The sequence below is a fragment of the Falco punctatus genome, assembly GCF_963210335.1.
Source record: "Falco punctatus genome assembly, chromosome: 15".
Classification (NCBI taxonomy): domain Eukaryota; kingdom Metazoa; phylum Chordata; class Aves; order Falconiformes; family Falconidae; genus Falco; species Falco punctatus.
Genome location: NC_137595.1, coordinates 11,750,204 through 11,767,363, shown reverse-complemented (window position 1 = coordinate 11,767,363; position 17,160 = coordinate 11,750,204). Strand labels below are relative to the sequence as shown.

General features: G+C 58.0%; 1 protein-coding gene across 1 annotated transcript in view; it reads left to right on the top strand.

The window, feature by feature from the left end:
* The first annotated feature begins 568 nt into the window (after positions 1-568).
* Positions 569-17,160, top strand: part of FRMPD3 (FERM and PDZ domain containing 3) — a 74,637-nt gene continuing 58,045 nt past the window's right edge. Inside the window, exon 1 of the mRNA XM_080365476.1 lies at positions 569-707. The gene's annotated coding sequence lies outside the window, so the exon portion shown is untranslated. The remainder of the gene's footprint in view (positions 708-17,160) is intronic.

Here is a 17,160-nt window from a genome sequence, read left to right as displayed (position 1 = left end):
CTGGCCCCGCACCGGGCAGCGCCGGGCAGGGGGTGCGGGCGGCTCGGCCGGCCAAGGGGACCCGGCGGCGGCCTGCGGTGCCTGTCCCGGCCGTCCCCAGCGGCGCGGGGCTGGAGCGGGGACCCCCAGCAGCGGGGACCCCCAGCAGCGGGGACCGGCGAGGCGCCTCGGCTGGGGCCGGGGCCGGCGGCGGGCAGCAGCGCGCTGCGCGGAGGACGGGAGCAGGGGGCGAAGGGCTTCCCCGGTGCCCGCTGACGGCGTCGCGGCGCGCCGCTACCCACCGAAGGCGGGCGCCCGGGGGCCAAAGGGAGGCGAGGCCCGCCGGGTCCCCGGGCGGGGCGGGCAGACCCCTCCGGGAGCCACGGGGCCCGCCCGCCCCCGCCCGCCCCGCGCCCCGCCCCGCGCCGCCGCCGCCCGCCCTCGCCCCGCAGAGCCGCGCTCAGCGCCCGCCGCCGCCGGCCGGCCGGGGGGGCACGGGGAGCGCCGGGCCGGGCCGGCATGGCGGGGGCGGGCGCTGCGGGGCGGAGGCAGCAGCGGCGGCGGGCCCCGGCTGAGCGCTGAGGGCGGCGGCGGCAGGCCATGGGGGCGGCGGCGGCGGGGGGCTGCGGGTGCCCTGCCCTGCCCGCCCGCCTCGCCGCGCCGCCCGCCGCGCCGCCCGCCTGAGCCCGGGGGGGGCCGGAGGGAGCGGCGGCGGCGGCGGAGCCCAGGTGAGCCCTTGTCCCGGGGGCGGGGGGTGCCCGCGGCGGCGCGGAGACCCGGCGCTCCGGCTCCGGCGGGGGTGCCGCCAGCTGGCGGGAGTTAGCCGGCCTCCCCCCGGGGAGCGCCGGCGGGGCAGGGGGTTGCGGGAGGTGGGAGGCCAGCCGCCTGCTCCGCGGCACCTGCCAGCACCCGCTGCCGGCTGGCTCCCGGTGTCCCACAGCGCGGCGGGAGGGGCGCCCCGGAGCCGCCGGCAGCGCGGAGGTGCCGGAGCAGGGCTTTGCCTCGTCCTCCTGCGGGAGCCCGGGCCGCGGGGCCAGCTGGAGGCGTGTGCGTGGCCTCTGCAGGCGCCAGGGCGGTGATGGGGTGTCCCCTGCCCGGCCATCCCGCTCCCCCTGTCGCAGCCCCGGCGCCCCCCGGACGTGCAGCCGCAGGGGGTGCGTGCCGTGCTGCCGGGGAGCAGGAGGCTGGTCGGAGGGGCTGGCGTGGTCTGAGTCGGATCGGTGCTGCTGAGCACCGCTCTCTGAGCTGGCTTTCCCCATGCTGGGGGCCCTGGGCAGGGCAGGGCTGTGCAGAGAAAGTGGGGTGCAGGGCAGTGAGCTCCGCCGCTGCCCCCCAGGTCACCTTGGCATCCTCCTGGGTGGCAACGTTCACGGCGTTAGTCCACTGTTGTGGCAGTTGCTGTCACATATCGTGGCAGATTGAGCTGAAAGAACAGAGATGAATGCACTTGGCACCTGTCTTTGGGCTTGTTTGGGGTTTTCTTTCCTCCTCTCCCTGCTCTAGAGCAGTTTGGATGGGATGAGTTTTCCTCCTTGTCGGCAGCAGGACTGGTAGAGACGTGACTTGCTTTTGGGGAAAAGCAATTTGAAAGCATTTGCATCTTTCTCTTCTCTCATGACAACCAGTGAGCTGTGTGCCACCTTCTGCATTCCCATGCCTTAATTTCCCCATGACTACAAGGGAAGAGTGAAGGAGAGAAAAGCTGGTTTGCACCAGGGTGGGCTAGGATGTATGTTGTCGTGCAGGAGAACCTCACCTCGAGGCATGAGACTTAGGGCAAGGGCAGCTCCGGATCAGGCCCAAGGGAGGCTGAGCCTGTGGCCTGTCTCTGGGTGGAGGCAGATGCTAAGGGCAGGCAGGGAAGGGCTGGTGCTGCCACCGTTCTGGGCAGAGACCCCAGCAGGGTGCTTTCCTTTGTTCAGCAGCCCTCTGTACTCACCCATGCTCCTGTGTGAGCTGCTGGCATCCATGTCGTCCTGCAGTGAGGAGTTCCTGCCGCACCTGAGCAGCAAAAAAAAACCCCTTTTTTGAAAGGGCTGCTCCAACGTCCCCAGTTGGTCATTGCCGGCCCAGACCATGCCCTGTCCCTATGCCTTTCAGCACTGGCGTGTGGCTAAGCCTGCAGCCTCCAGCTCTCCGGCTGCTTGCTGAGGACCTGCTGCCGTGCTCACCCCCCCGCAGTGATGATGAACTTTCCCTTGCATGCCGTCTGCCTCCTTCCAGCCACGGTATGGCCATGCAGCCGCTGGAGCGGCTGCTTGTGTCTGTAAACAGCTGCTGGCTGGAGCTGCGATGTGATGGTGCAGGGCTGCAGTGGGGCGGGGAGCGGGCTCGGGGGCTGCGTGCACCAAGGAGTGCTTGGTGAGGGCATCGGCGAGAGCAGCAGGCTCTCCTTGGGCTGTGTGATGCTGCTGCAGGAACCCAGAGGGAAAGCAGCCCCCGCCAGGGCACCCTGGCATGGGTAAGTCTCCAGTAGCATGACTGCTGTCCTGGTTTGGCAGTTCAGTGTGCCGGCTGCCTGCTTGATTGGCATAGCAACAGCCACTGTTGTGCTGCAGCACTGCCTGGAAGCCCCAACTTCAGCACTGTGGTGGGCAGGTACTGCAGGACCCACCTGTGAAGGGGGTACAGGGTGCTGCTGGCTGGGTGCTCCAGCATGGGTAGCACTAAGCCACTGGTGCCCCACGGTCAGAGCATGTCTTCTGCCTCTTCCCAGGGCCTCAGCGCCACTGGCACCAAGGGCTGCCCCTGCAGCAGCCCCGGCTGTTGCAGCTTGTCCCAGTGTGCAGTCCTTGATCCCTTTCTGGGGGCCAATGCTGCTGATTGCCAGCAGCTGACTCAGCTTCCTGGGAGGCTTTCCCAGCACAGGGGAATTGGGATCACTTGTTAAGGAAGGGCCTGTGGAGCAGATGCAGAACCACATCCTCTTTCTACAATGGCAGGTGGGGGGAGCACACTGGGGATGCAGCTGAAATGGGCTCAAGCTTAGTCCCACTCTCTGTAAGCCAAGGAGCCGGGTGCTAGAGATATGGCTGGGGAAGGGAAGAGGTGCTACCCAATGACTTAGGGTGGAAAGGGACCCATTGGCCTCAAGCTTCCTGAGGCAGGGATGTGGCCTGATGCTTGCAGTCAACAATGGTGTGCTTGTAGCAAGCTCTGGAGCTCATTTCTGTCTTGAAGTAAGCCAGTTTGAGTTCTGAACTGAAGCCTAAAAGCATAAAGCACAGGAGAAGTCCCTGAGTAGGAAGCAGCCGGGAGATAAAGCGCTTGTTTGCACCAGCCGCCTTCGTGCTTTGCTTCACCACCTGAGCTGGTGGGAGCTGACCATGCTGAGGGTGAGCGGGACGCAGGGCTCTGGGAGTTGGCCATGGCTCTGCAGAGCTGGGATTTTGCCTCCAGTTGCAGCCCTGAGATACCAGGGAGATGCTTTTATCGTTTCTTGGTGGCTGCTCCCTGGCACTGAAGGAGCAAGTCCTCAGCTCTGCCTTAGCACCAGTCCTTCCCCCCTCCCACTGAAATCAAGCTGCTCTCATGATTTGTACCTGTGAGTTTGGTGTCATTTGCCAGGGCAGCTCCTGCCCACATGTACCATGTTTCTGTAGTGAAAAAAGTGTTTATGTAATGATCAAGTTGGCTGCTGCCTTGAGGAGCCATCAGCCTGGCTGGAACAACGCTCGGATTGTCTGGGGGTCTGCTACTGAATGCGCCCACCACCGTCATGGGGGCCCGTGGCCGCAGGGCTGCCCCCATCTCGTGCCATGGGGCAGAAAGCAGCCCAAATCTCCCGGGGCCGAGATGGTTTTTGATGCCACCTTCCCCTCCCAGGGCTCAGCCATGGCATCACTGGGTGATGTCTCGGAGCCTGCAATAGGAGGAGGGAGGTGAGCCTCCCCCACGGGTGGAGAGGGGTGGCTCCGTCGCAGTCTTACCCTGCGAGGCTGGGTGAGCTCTGCTCATCCCCTGCCCTGCCTGTTCTGGTGGGACTTGTCCTTTCCTGAAAATGGAGAGCTCCATGTGGGCTGGGGGAGACACTATGTGCACCACAGCAGAGACTTCTCCTGCAGCCAGGACAGAGACATGGTGGCCAGGAGCTGCCTCTGAAGGCTTGGCAGCCAACAAGCCCCTTCGGCCCACTCAACGTGATGATCAAAACACCAAGGCTGGGCGTGGGATGGTAGAGGAGCCTCAAATCTGGCACAGCCACAGCTGGACTCGGGGAACGCGATGTCCAGTTTTAATTTATGCATGGCACAGCAGGTGCTTGCACACATTCACAGATGGGCCTTTTCTTCCCCAAGCATGCACGGATCCTCAGCTGTGTAAAAATCAGTGTCTCTGCCTAGCCATACCTTGTGGTCCCTGCTGGGCTGGAAGAGATCCAGGGCTCTGGTCTCAGGTCATAGAGGGGTTTGGGGGTGGAGTTGCGTTCTCAGTAGATGAGTCCCTGTGCAGCCCTGTCCTGTTGTAACCTGGAGACAGACAGCCCAATCCATCCCCAGCCCAACCCATCCCTGCCTGCACAGCCTGAGCACACAGGACTGATGCCCAGTGACGTTGGGAACACTTCTGAGCTCCCTCGCCATTCTCTCTCTCTCTTTTAAATTAATCAGGAGCTGGCCTCAGCAGCCAGTCAATAGTGAGATTTATCTCTTAAATAGCATTATTGATTGCCTAGGAAGCCTGGTTTTGTATTGATAGATACATACACATGCAGACAAGCCTCGTGCCAGGTCCCAGTGGTGAAAGGCACAGTGTAGCGTGCGGAGATGGCTTGTCGCAGGCGGGGATGTGCGTGTATGTCCACATGAGGGAGATGCAGCTCCCCATAGGAGAGCAAAGTGAGGCACCCCAGGGTCTTCGGGTACAAACCCTTTCACATCTGTCCAGCATTACTGTGCTGCCTTGGCCACTCTTGAGCTTCTTCCCCTTTCTTCCTAATGTGTGACGCTGCGATGCAAACCCATCTGCCAGCTTGCATTGCCTCTTCGTTCACAGGTAGGATGCTTTACCCTTCTGTAGGAGAAGACATGCAGATGCCTGCCCATAAATTGTGTGGTGGTCTCAAAGGTCGCTGACCCTGCAGGGATTCCTCATGTGGGAGACTTGGGATAGACGTGCAAAATGATGTCAGCTGTAGCATTGCCTGGAGGGGCTGGTTGGAGAGGAGGATGGGTGAGACAGGCTGGACCCATCCTGCCAGAGAGGGTTTCATTTTTTGCCGCTCCCCGGGCTGGTGGTGCGGGCTGTGAGCCGACGCATGCGGGAAGCGCGGTGGGACCTGGCTCGGCTCCGAGCAGGTGGAGCCGTGGGAGTGTGCAGGGGAGACGGCTCGCTGCCGTGTCTGCTCGGGGAAAGGCAAAGTGTGCCGCTGCTCTCGAGCCGTCTCCCTCCAGGTAAAGGGGAGCGGGTGGAGGAGGGCTCCCGTGGGCTGTGGGGGCTTCGCCAGCATCATCTCCTCGGGGCTCAGAGCGGTTCTTGTCCCTCGGAGGTGGCAGGGTGCTTGCAGCAGCCGGAGTGGTGGCACTCTGCTCAAGGTCCCTGTTGCCTAGCTGCCTGCACTGCGCGCACCTTCGTAGCGCAGGCAGCACGGTGTGGTGGCAGCCCCTAACGCGGGGGGGAGCGGGTTTTGGCAGCACTGTAGGAGAGGGGCCGGGGACTGGAGCCGAGTGTAAATCAAACTGGCGTCCTTTCAGTTTTGGGCAGTGCCGCTAGACTCTTTCTGAAGCAGCACTGTGTGCTGGGAGCCTGGCTGCTCTGTCCTCCAGGGTCGTGGAGCACAGCCAAGGTGCAGTGATGCTCGTGAGAGGAATTGTAAAACCTCTTGCCAGGTTTGCTGTAGCAAAGTTCAGACTGTGGCCATTTTGCATTGGTGCTGCAGAGCCCTACTCCCCAGCCTTGCCCGGGGCTGGGAGCCCTGCAGCCGCCACAGCAGCAAGCGTCGCTCACCTTGCCATGTGTGCCAGTTCACACTCACTCCATGCAGCACGATAGAGTGTGGCCCTGTGTCCCGTACCTTGCATCCAGCCTTGCTTGAGAGCACGCTGCCTGATGCTTTGCTCTCTCCTGGGATTAGCTAAGGCTGAGGAAAGCATCAGCTGCGTGGCACAGGCAGCTGAAACAGCACAGCTGATCCACAGGGTCAGATTGTCGAAGCACAGTGGATAGGGGCTTGGAAGACCTGAGCGTGTGTGTCACTGTTTAGCTAATCAACAGGCATGGAAAGTTCTTGGATGCTGTCAAGCCTATGTGTATGTGCATATATGTGTGTGTGTGTATGCATGTATGTAGCACTATACCATCTTGCTACTGTTTGGACCCCATAAATGTTTTTCTAGACAATGCCTGCTCGCTGCGAACGCCGGGTCGTCTGATTTTAGCAAGCCAATCTATGCAGGGATCTCGGGAAAGAACAGTTGGGGTTTTATGAAGCTGGCATAATTTACAGCTAAAATAGCACACCAGAAATATGTCCAATCCAATCTCCTTTGTAATCTTGTTTTCAATTAAGCCTCCAGGGTGGTGATGGGGGGAGTATGGAAAGCAAACTGCAAAGGGAGTTTATTACCCATGCCAGGGAGATTTACGTGATGCTCTGTACTGAATGACCTCAATTTGCAGAGGTTAAAGCTGACTGTGGTGCTCCCTGGCTTGAAGAGGGAGAACCTCACTGCCTGCGCTGGGGTCACTGGCTGCAAATCCTTTTGCAGATGGCTGCATGGTGTGCTCAGGACCATCCATGCCATGGAGCCATCCTAATGCCTGCTCCCGCAACCGGGCAGAAAGAGCAATGGCAATGCATCAGTGACCATCATGTTTGTGTCAGCCTGGCCTGCTCACCGGGAAAAGGAATGAAATTATCTCACTGCCGCTGCCTTTGCAGGCAGCGTTTCTCTTTAGTTTTCAAACCACATATTGTCCCAGATCTCCTGCCAATAGCAGGGAGTGAACTGATAATGTAGCTGCTATTAATAAAGCAGCGTTGTTACATATTCATATCAATCAGACTTCTAATTCCACAATATTTTCTGGAGAAGAAAAAAAAAAGGCAGAGCTTCACTGGGGCAATGGAGGAAGGTGCCAGTAGGATCATGTTGGAGATACATTTCACCAGTGTTGGCAGAACCTGCTCCCCTCACGTTTCTGCAGCTGGGGATTCCCGTGCTGAGCTGGCCCTGGGGTCCTTGCCCACCTCGCCCTTGACCTTCCTTCTCCCTGGCAGTGCCGAGCTAAAACGTAGGATCCCAGAAGTGGTTGTGGGATCCCTGGAGCACTGTCACCACGGGGAAACGGGAGTGGTGCGAGACGGGGAGCGCTGAATTCAGCGGGCGGGTTGGCAGGAACGGCTCTGTGCTCTTCTCCATTTTATATAGAAATTTTCACATATTATGTAAATTAAAAAGCAAAGTATGGAAAAATCTGGGTATAAATCTGGGATGTATGTGTGTTTATACAGCCATTAGAGAGGGAAGTATACCACAGAATCCTGGCCAATGAATAAATATACTTACACTGCCATTCCTGCAATAAAATATTCTTTTTGTCATTGCTACAGTATAAAAAAAAAAAAAAAGTACTGTCTCCAAAACTGTAGCAGCGTTTTATGGTAAGGCATAAATTGGAAGAGATACCTAATTATTCATAGAGTATTACGGAGCTGTTGGTAAACGACTTCACCATTAAGGTGGCACTGAGACTTGCCCATATAGCAAAACCCTCTCTCTCACTTCTTGGTGGTTGAATTCAGTGTCCAGATTTGGCCAAGTATATCTTGTGGGGCCAAGCATGTTTTCCATGAACACTGATCTGGGAGCTGGCCCTCACCCTCTGGCTGGGAGTGTTTTGAAACGCAGCCGTGAGATCTCAGAGTCCTCCAACAAGCCCCATGGTCCCCGAGCCTTTCCTGGCTCTCTCTTCCCTGGTGCATGTCAGAGGTGTTCCCATCTCACCTCCGCTTCCTGCGGCTCCCAGCAGATGCCAGGAAAGGGAGCACGGTTGTTCTGCTGGGTTTCTGGTGCCGGGGGGCCGGGAAGCAGGCTGGCGTCGAGCCCTCTCAACAGCGGCTTTCGGTCGCTGCAGCAAACAGTTTCCAAGCAACTCGGAGGCTGCTGGTCTAAAAGGACTCTTGACAGAGGCATGTAATATTAACTGGAGTTATTAAAAGGAGCGATGCTAAAAAGGATGTGGGAAGGGCAGCCAATGTGGTGTAGCCAGTATCCTCCTGCCATCACTCATATTGTAAGTGCTGTAACAAATCTGGAGGCTCACCTCAGCTGAGATGCCTATGGAGGGCCAGCAGGACAGCAGGCAGCCCTGCTACCATGGGTGCTGCGGGTGGGCTGGGTACGGGGCAACCGCTGTCCTGCCAGCTCTTCAGCTGGGTGCTGGAACAGGTGCAGAGGATGCAGAAGATGTGGTTCCTGCCCCCAGAAAGGTGTGTCTCAGGCGTCCATCCAGCTTAGAGACCTTTCTTGAACAGATCTGTTCCCTGGCATTGCCTGGCTGTGGCGTAGCCTACAGCAAGTGCTCTGCTTGTCTGAGAAAAGGGCACTGAGTGGATCAGGTAGGTCTGTCTCCCTGTGCAGATACCTAGCCTCAGTCCGTGCCCTGCTCTTTCTCCTCTCTGGAAGCTTAGCTGCTGCTTTCAGGTCCTATTCCCTTGCTCTGCTGCAATTTATTTCCACTGTTTCAATGCTCCCTTGCACCCTGTGCCTGCTTCTGTCGCTGTCTGCACCCACCGTTGAGCATCCATCCCCCTCTCTTCATCTTTTTGGTTGCTTGCTGCTGTTGATTTTGGGCTGCAATGGAGTGGCTTGCCCATGTGAGGACCATGGACTGGTCAGTACTGAGAATTACCACGCAGTGTTGCGTTGGGGTGGAGCAAGCAGCGGGAAGGCCCTGTTCTGCAGGCATTTGAAGCAATCTGTCCACCCATGGGGAGCGGTTTGGAGGTTGCTCTCTCCATTGCTTTACAAGCACGAGCTGGAAATGCCCCTTCTGCTGCTGCCCGTGGTCCCAGGTGGCTATTGTGGTGCTGGTGGGAGGTGGGCCAGGAGGTCAGCAGGAGCATGCTGCCATCAGTGTGTACAACCAGCCTGCCTTGGCTGTCGCATCCCTCCTCCCAGCTACTGGCGTTGGACCCAGGTCTCTCTGGGGAAAACCTGAGATGGTGTCTGGATGGTATCTACCAGGGCTGGCTGCTCTCCAGCCCCGTGCAAGCCTCTCCCATCCCAGGGGCAAACAGAGACCCGGCACTGCGCTCTGGCCAGGGACCAGGTGTGATCTAGCAGCTCTTTGTCATATAAGCGATGGGTGTCTTTTAAGTGGGCTGGCAGTAAGAATCCCCAAACATCTCCAGAGGACCCTGATGCTGCCTGGGAAAGTTCAGATACAACCCAGGGGAATCTTACTGCCTGAATGCCTGAGCTGTTTTTCCTGAGGGCAGCGAAAATACAGGCTGTAGCTTGTTGGCCTGGGGAGATGGGTGATGTGTGGGCAGCTGAGGGATTTGGGTGTCTGCAGAAAGCCCCTGTAGCGTTGCTGTGTGTGCATGGGAGGAGGCATAGGAGAAAGATCTCTGCCTTCATCCTCATCAGCAAAAGCATGGGGAGGAGTGCTGGGATACTTCCATGTGGCTGGCTGGCATCAGTGGGAGAGGCCAGCAGCATCAGCAGGGCTCCTTCCAGGTCTTCTGAGCTCCCAGGAACCTGAGCCCGAGGGAGGAGGGACCCCATAGCAGGGCTCATCAGGATGTGAGCTCTGATCCCCAAAACTAAACCCTTTGAGCGTGGCTGGGAGGTGACTGGCAGTCAGGAACAAGTCCGCCTTGTCTGCGCCAGAGGCTGGAGCTCTGATCCCACCAGACAGACCCGCACACTCCTCCATAAGCCATCTCTGGTGTGAAGCCCTGCAGTGCCAGCGTGCTGGAGCAGTGTCCTGCTCTCACAGCACCAGCAATACTACAGGCGGATCTGCCACCCTTGCTGCCTTCGGTTGCCCATAGCTGGTGTGTTGAGGCTCTATGTTAAGATAAAGGCTCGGTGGCAACTCCTCAAACCCATCCGGTGGTTTGGATGCAGGGATGCCACAGCAAGAGGTCTGGGATGCTGGGGGAAAGGAAGGTGGTGGAACAGCTTGCAGGATGCTGAAGCAGGCAGGAGTGGGGTGCTGGCTGGGAGGGATGAGAGACCAGGTGCTGCCACCTGGTCACTTGGTCCCCAGCATTGTGTAGCAGTCGAGGCCAGACTTGTTCCACCTGAAGTGGGTAGAAACAGGTTAGTCCTGCTGGGTGGACAGGCACCTCCAGCAAGCCCCTTGCTCCCCCAGCAGAGCTTGATTTTGGGAAAGAGTAAGACAGAGCTGAGAGAAGTCAGGAGCTGTAACAGTAGCAGGTGGGATTTGCTGGTGTCACGGGGGATCTGCAAAGCACCTGTGATGTTTGCCATGGTTATATGTAGCAGGAGGCATTTGGCTTTTTTCACCTTGTCCACAAATTTAATTTTCTCTCTACCAAGGTGGTGTGAGCTCAGGATGGTGTGGAGATAAGGAGGGGTTTTTTTGCTGATCAAAACCAAATCCAATGCATATGTTGTTGTGAGGAAATGCTGGCATTGCAGGAGTGCTAAGAGGCCAAACAGGGCTTTCTGTGATGGGAGGAGACCTGCCCAAGGGCAAGGTGTGGTTGAGAAGGTTCTGGGCAGTAAGGTGGGGGGCTTGCAGAGCAGCTGGGAGTGAGATCCATCTCTCCCTGGACATGGGAAGAGACTCCTGGATTCTGGAAATATTGTTGGGGCACTCAAAAATCTGGAGATGGATTTGAAAAGGAAGCTGCTGTCGTGGTCCTGATCCTCAGGCACGTGTTTCACCCTGGAGATGGAAAAGGCTCAGCTGACTTTGCAGCTCTTCCTGATGCTGGTTGGGTTGGGCTGGGCTCTGTCCTGCTGGCCCCCGGGGCAGCCACCCCCACCATGGCAGCAGCAGCAGGAGCCACATATCTCCTGGGCAAGCAGTGCCACTGGTCTACAGGTGGTACTACCTACACATCCAGTAGCTGCACCAGGCTGTTTGCAAACAGGCTGTGCTGGAAAGGCACCCAACATGGGGTTGTGACAAGGGGAGGGAAGGCAGGATCTTCCCACAGGACTGGGAATGTGAAGGGCTGCCTTGCAGTGCAGGGTCACATGTGCTGAGACTGCCAGGCCATCAGGAGCGGCTGAACAGGGTCTGGCCGTCTGCTGGCGTCCAGCATCTCCTCCAGTACTCCAGAGTGGGTGGGGACCCAGATTTTGCAAAGTCCATGAAGTCCACAAAGTGGACTGTGCAAAATCTGGGTCCCCACCCACCCTGGAGCACTGAAGGAGATGCTTCATTATCTCTGGCCAGACAGTGTGGCAGTGGGAGGGGGTCACTGGTGCTGTCCACAGAGACATTCGCACTGGGGACTTCTTCCTGCCTCTGGCTGCAGGAGGGGATGCTGGGCTGCTGGACCATGGCAGTGTCTGTGCTGCTACTGTAAATCTGCCTGGCGTCAGTGCGTGTGAGGACGATGCAGAGAGCATTTCCGCTGACTTATGGCTTCTCTGCTTCACGGGGATAGGAAATAGCATTGCATCGCCAGGATGGCTCTGCTGGCATTTACTGCATCATGAGTTGTCCTTCCTCCCCGTGCAAAGTCAGTGGGACTTGGCAAGTGACTACTGCCAGGCAGGCGAGTGTATGCAGGGCAGGGAGCAGTGTGCCGGGAGCTCAGTCCCATGTGAGGTTCTGGTGGCTCTAGTGACATTGTGAGAAGCGGTTGTTCCCACTGAGGGATGCTTCGTGGTAATGGCATGGCAGCTGTCCCTGTTAGACCTACCTTGCACCTGGGGAAACATGATGGCCAGGCATGAAACAGTGTCACCACTGCTGTACTGCCTTATGGCCTTTGTCGTGTGTGCATCCCCCTCCATCCTTCCAAATCAGCACTTGATCCTTCCAAAGCTGCTTTGCTTGCAAGGCTGAAACGACTGTCAGGGTCCTCTGTCACCGAGGATGGCATCACGCCTGTGGCCCACTCTGCTCTCAGCAGTGGCATAGCCATGCTCACCCTTGTGGCTCTGACACCGGCTACACAGCCCACTCGAGGGCTTGGGGTTGCAAAACTGACCCACTGTGGCAGCAAATGAGGCTGGAAGAAACCCAGAGCAGAGGAGCACGGCCTGGCCAGGGCTGTGCAGCAGTGGGTGGCATGCTGAGCCCCGCTCCTCTTGAGTCGGTAACGTCACGCCTGGAGAAAACCATTGCCTGCGTGCCAGGGAGCGTGTGCTGAGGCAGTGCAGCCCCTGCCTGTTGAATCAAGACTCACAGGATCCCCCCTTAGCCCTCCCCTAACCAGGCTCCTCCTTGCTATGGTGGCTGGTTCCATCCCAGCCCATCCCAGATAGCCCTCATCATGGTTTTTTTCTCCAGCCATGTGCTCTTTGCCTCTCTCAACACCTTCACTCCACACAAAGCTGACTCTAGCAAGTCCAACCCATCACACCACAGCAGCGAACACCAGCTGCCCAGGAGCACTGGTGGGGAATGGGAAGCAGCAGGGTGTCCCGCTCCTTGTACTGCTTGGGGCATCCTGGCAGCTGCACCTCAACCTCTTCCCTGTCTCCATATGCTGGGTCTCACTGGCCAGGTGCCTTCTCCTTCTGTGCCTCAGTTTTCTTGCTCTTCCAAGGGAGCGATAGTAACGGCTCTGAAGTGCTTTGGGAGGAAGGGGAAACGCTAAGGGGCATCTGTGCCCCTGGTATGACCACTGACCGTGGCTGCGGTGGTCTCTTAAAGCCCCTCTGCCCACAGAGGTCCCTCTCCGCCTCTTGGCACTTTGAAGAGATGTGATGCAGCTCTTGGCTCAACAAATTTTCGTTCTCTGCTGCTCTTTTCTTTCCTACTCAGCATTCAGGGAGCATCGTTTTGGTAACCAAGGTATTTGCATAATCTGTAGTTTGTGGTAATCGCTCCCTTTCAGCACAGGTGCTTGTCATCCCATCGGGTTTTGGGGAGCTTGTGAGGAGGTTGTCCCCAAGGAGGGGTGTCTGGCCTGCTGCCCTGCTGCTCAGGGGACATCTCATCTGGGGCAGGGAGGCTCAGGGGAGCCTTTTGCCCATGGGCTTCTGCACCATCAGTGACCTCCTGCTGCCAGTCCCCTCCTCACCCCGTGCCTCAGTTTCCCCTTAGCCCCAGAGCCTCTGAGCTGGGTGTGTGTGTGTGTGTGGATTTTCTCACACCACATGCCTCCACGCAGTGGGACACAGTGTCTGTCTCTGCAGGAGCTGCCTTCCCGTGGCTGCTCCCTCTCTCCCTGATGCCATGGCATGGAAAAGCAGCTGCTGGAAAATGCTTTTCAGTGCTTTAGCAGCTACAGGAGCAGCGGAGCAGGACTGGAGGTGTGGAGCTGTCACCCAGCGGGAGATGCTGCTCCATGGGGACACCCTGTCTTTCTGCCCCGTGCCATCATGGCGCAGCACTCAGGGGAGCGGGGGTCTTGGGGGGCAAGCGGTGGCCGGTGCCTGGCATGCCTGCGTGCCGCCCTCGCCCGCCTGGCAGCGTGACTCACTCCCCGAGTGGCGGCTCCCACGCAGCAGCGTTTCCAAGAGACTGAGGAGATGTCTCTGAACGGCAGCAGTGGAACGGGGAACCCAGGGGCCCTGGTCCCAGGGCCAGGGCAGGGCATGCACGCTCGCCCTCCTGTCAAGGAGAGCCGGGAAGTGGCTGGCTGGGGGGCAAGACCCCTGTGCCTGGGGTGGCAAACCCAGCAGCCTGTGTTGGAGCAGAAAGCAGCAAAGCCTGGTCTTGCCCAGCATTAGCAAAGGTTGGAAAGGCCGTGAGGAGGTGACTGCCTGCTGGCTGGGATGTGGCGGTGAGCAAGGGAAATGCCCAGCTCCAAGGGCTCAGCCATCCACAGCCCCAGAGAAGAGAGGCTGGCAGCCAGCTCTCTGCGGGCTTGCAAGCTGGCTCTTAGGTTTGCTACCCATTAAGCGTGGGGAAACAGAGCCTGTTCTGGTCTTGAATTATTTCTGTGTCTTGCTGTTGCAAAGCCCATGTGTGCTGTCTGCAGGTCCTGGGATGCCTGTGGGTCTGGGACGAGCGGCCACGCAGAAACCATCCTGGCCTGCAGTGCAGAGGTTAAACCATCCCTGTGCTCTCTGACCGCAAGAGGAAAAACGGCACCTCCTCTTCCAGGCACCCAGGCAGTGTTGGTGCTGCCTGACCTGACTGCTAAGCAGGGGCTGAGGTTTCTCGCAGCACCCATCTCAGTGCCTGCTGAGCTGTGCCACCCCCCCCACCCCCACCCCCGACTTCTCCGGGCAGGAGCAGGGTGCTGCGTCTGTCCCTGCTCCCCTGCACCAGCAGCGCTCCCAGTGTGGCTCTGCCGTGCAACCTCAGCTCCTCTTTATCTCCTGCTTTACCCTCCAGGCCTTGCTTCTGTGCTGCTATCAGACAGATAGCAGAGGCTGCTGCTGCCCCGGCACCTCTCCCTGGCTGTAATAACTCTCGGTTTATCTGTATAAAATCTCATGTCATTTATCCTCCTGAAGGCCGGCAGGTAATTCTGTAATTGCTGTCCCTCCTGCGGTGCCGGCCTCTCTTCTCTCCCTGCTAGTTTGATATCCTCTTCAGGTTTAATCCCCCAGCAGTTTGCATTGTCTTTGCAGTCTCCAAGGAGCAGTGCTCCTAAATCCGGATCCCAGTGCTGGTCTCTCTGGGAAGCCTTTAATTCCCTTTCCCATTAGCAGGATGCCTGGTTAACAGCCCCTCATGGCCCCTCTCCTGGTCCCTCTCCCTGCAGAAGTGCTCTGGTGGCAGGGGCTGGCTGCGTGGGACACAGGGGCTTGGCTGCGGTGCAATCCATGGCCTCCTCCTGGCAGCTCCCACCTGGCCTCAGCATCCAGCTTTGGCAGAGGTCCCCCCATCCCCAGGCAGCCAAACAACGGGGCCGGGTGAGCCTGGGGTGCTGGGACACTGCGGCAGCGTTCCCCCCACACCCTGTAAACCCCCCGCTTTGATTCCTTCCAGGGAGAGGCAGGTGATACCTCCCACATGAGTTTTTTTTATTGTATTTGCACCCAACACCTTGCCTCAGAGATTCCATGGAGGTTTCTGCAAGCCCCCCTGGGAAGCAGATTGTTACCATCTCAGGAGCAGGGTGGGTGATGGGATGCGGGGTGGGGGGAGGCTGCAGTGGAAGCATCTCCCAGGCTGTGGGCTCTCGCTGGCAGAGCATCCTTTCTTCAGGTTAGACAGAGGATGCTTTGAAGTGGTTAGATGCTCAGTTGGTTTTTTGTGCTTTGCTGTTTTTTCTTTCCTCCCTTTAATGGGAATTGTATTCCGTGCGTGGAGCAGCTGCTAATTCTCCTCCTGGCTGCTGCCGTGTCACCTCCGTGCAGCTCTCGTGAGACTCCCCTTTTCACTGGTTGTACAGAGAACTCAAGCAGAAGAGCCCTGGGTCTGCTCCTGCTGTAACCCTGCTGATTAGAGAGACACTTCTGAGAAGGCATTAGATACCTGGTCCTACCTGGGGTGGGGACACAGAGAAGAGATCTTGCAAGCAGCATCCCCACCTTGCTACCTGTTGTCATCAACCTGGGGGTCTGTACAATCGCAGCCAACACAGTACAGCATGTGCCTCACTAATGCTTAACAGCAATAAAATCCTGATTTATTTTTTTTTAAGTGCTTTCCTCAGTCAAGATCCTCTAATCCCAGAAGGAACCCAGGCCTGAGCTGGGGAAGGGAAAGGGAGTGTTCCCCAGAGTTGGGCCATCCCAGAGCTGTGGGTTCCTCCAGGGAGGGAGAAAGAACTTGTGGCTGTGTGAGGGAGGCTGGATGCTCTGGTGTCAGCTCCCATCCCTTGGCTCTGTAACAGGAGGATGCCGGGGTTTGCTTTGTCTCAGCTCTTCAGAGGAGATCTCTTTATGGCAATGCCTTCCCTTGCTACATGTTCACTCAGGATGAGATCCAAGTTAGATAGTCTCTGCTAACACTGACGCTAATAACTCGCCTGTGTTTACCTGCCCCCAGCAATATTCTTGCAAATGAGGCATCAGCAGGGATGCTGGCATGTGTGAGCCACTGTGTGTGGGTATAAAAGGACCAATAAATAAAGCGAGGCTGGGTTGTGTGGTCAGGAGGGATCATGCTGGCATCCAGCTGGAGAGCCCGTGGCACGTGGGGAAGGTCTGTCTCCCAGGCCTGTTTGAGATGACAGCATCTCAACACTTGCTCCTTCACCTGGCACTTCTGTTCAACAGAAGGTCCTTGTGGAAATGGCTTGAACTTCACGTGTGCTAACCAGAGCTCCTGCAGGCTCCTCTGCTGACAAGATGGCAGTTTGTTACCCAAGCTTCAGCACAGGCTGCTTCCCCAGGGATTGCTCTGCTTGATGTGAAGAGCAAAGGCCGAGTATATCACCTGTGAGTCTCCCCCAGCCCCCGCGTGATTTGGCTGCAGAGCCCTGCTCCTGTTTGTCCTTGAAGGAGCTGGGCTAGATAGGTCTCTGATCTCCTGGTCCTGCACAGGGTGTAAGTGATGCCCCAGCCGCAGCTCCGAGGAGACTGGGGAGCATCTCTCAGTCAGTACTGCCCCTAGACCCTGAGCCTCTTACTGCCTGTAGCCTCTGGTATACCTTGACCACTACATCTGCAGCAGCAGCACTGGTGGGCCTGTAAGAAGGTGGCCAAGGACTTGGGAGCATCTCTGTCCTGCAAATTTGTGATGCCACCTGTCATTACCAAAAGCACTGCTGCGTAGTCCATCCCCAGTGTGCAACAGGCTGGCAGGGAGCCATGCCTCCAGGAGATCTGCTTCTCCTTCCTCTGTCGTGGGCGCTGGCTCCAGGATTTGCAGATGCTTTTGATCAGAGGGCTTTTTCTCTCCTTGTTAACTGCAACAAGGAATAATGGGTTTTGTGGTTGAGCACAATCAGGGGAAGCCCATGAGCTCTCCTTGCTCCCCGGCACCTGTGCGGCTCCCTGCCAGTGGTCAGGCGTGACCGGAGGCTCCCTGCTCCTGCGGCTCGGAGGAGCTGGCTGGCTGAATGCCGACAGTCCCAGAGCATCCCAGCATGTTCAGCAAGGTGAGGTCTGTGCTAGCCACCTTCCCCTGGAGCCAGGCAAACTGCCTGCTCCCCTCTAACCTCATTGCAACCCCTTCCCA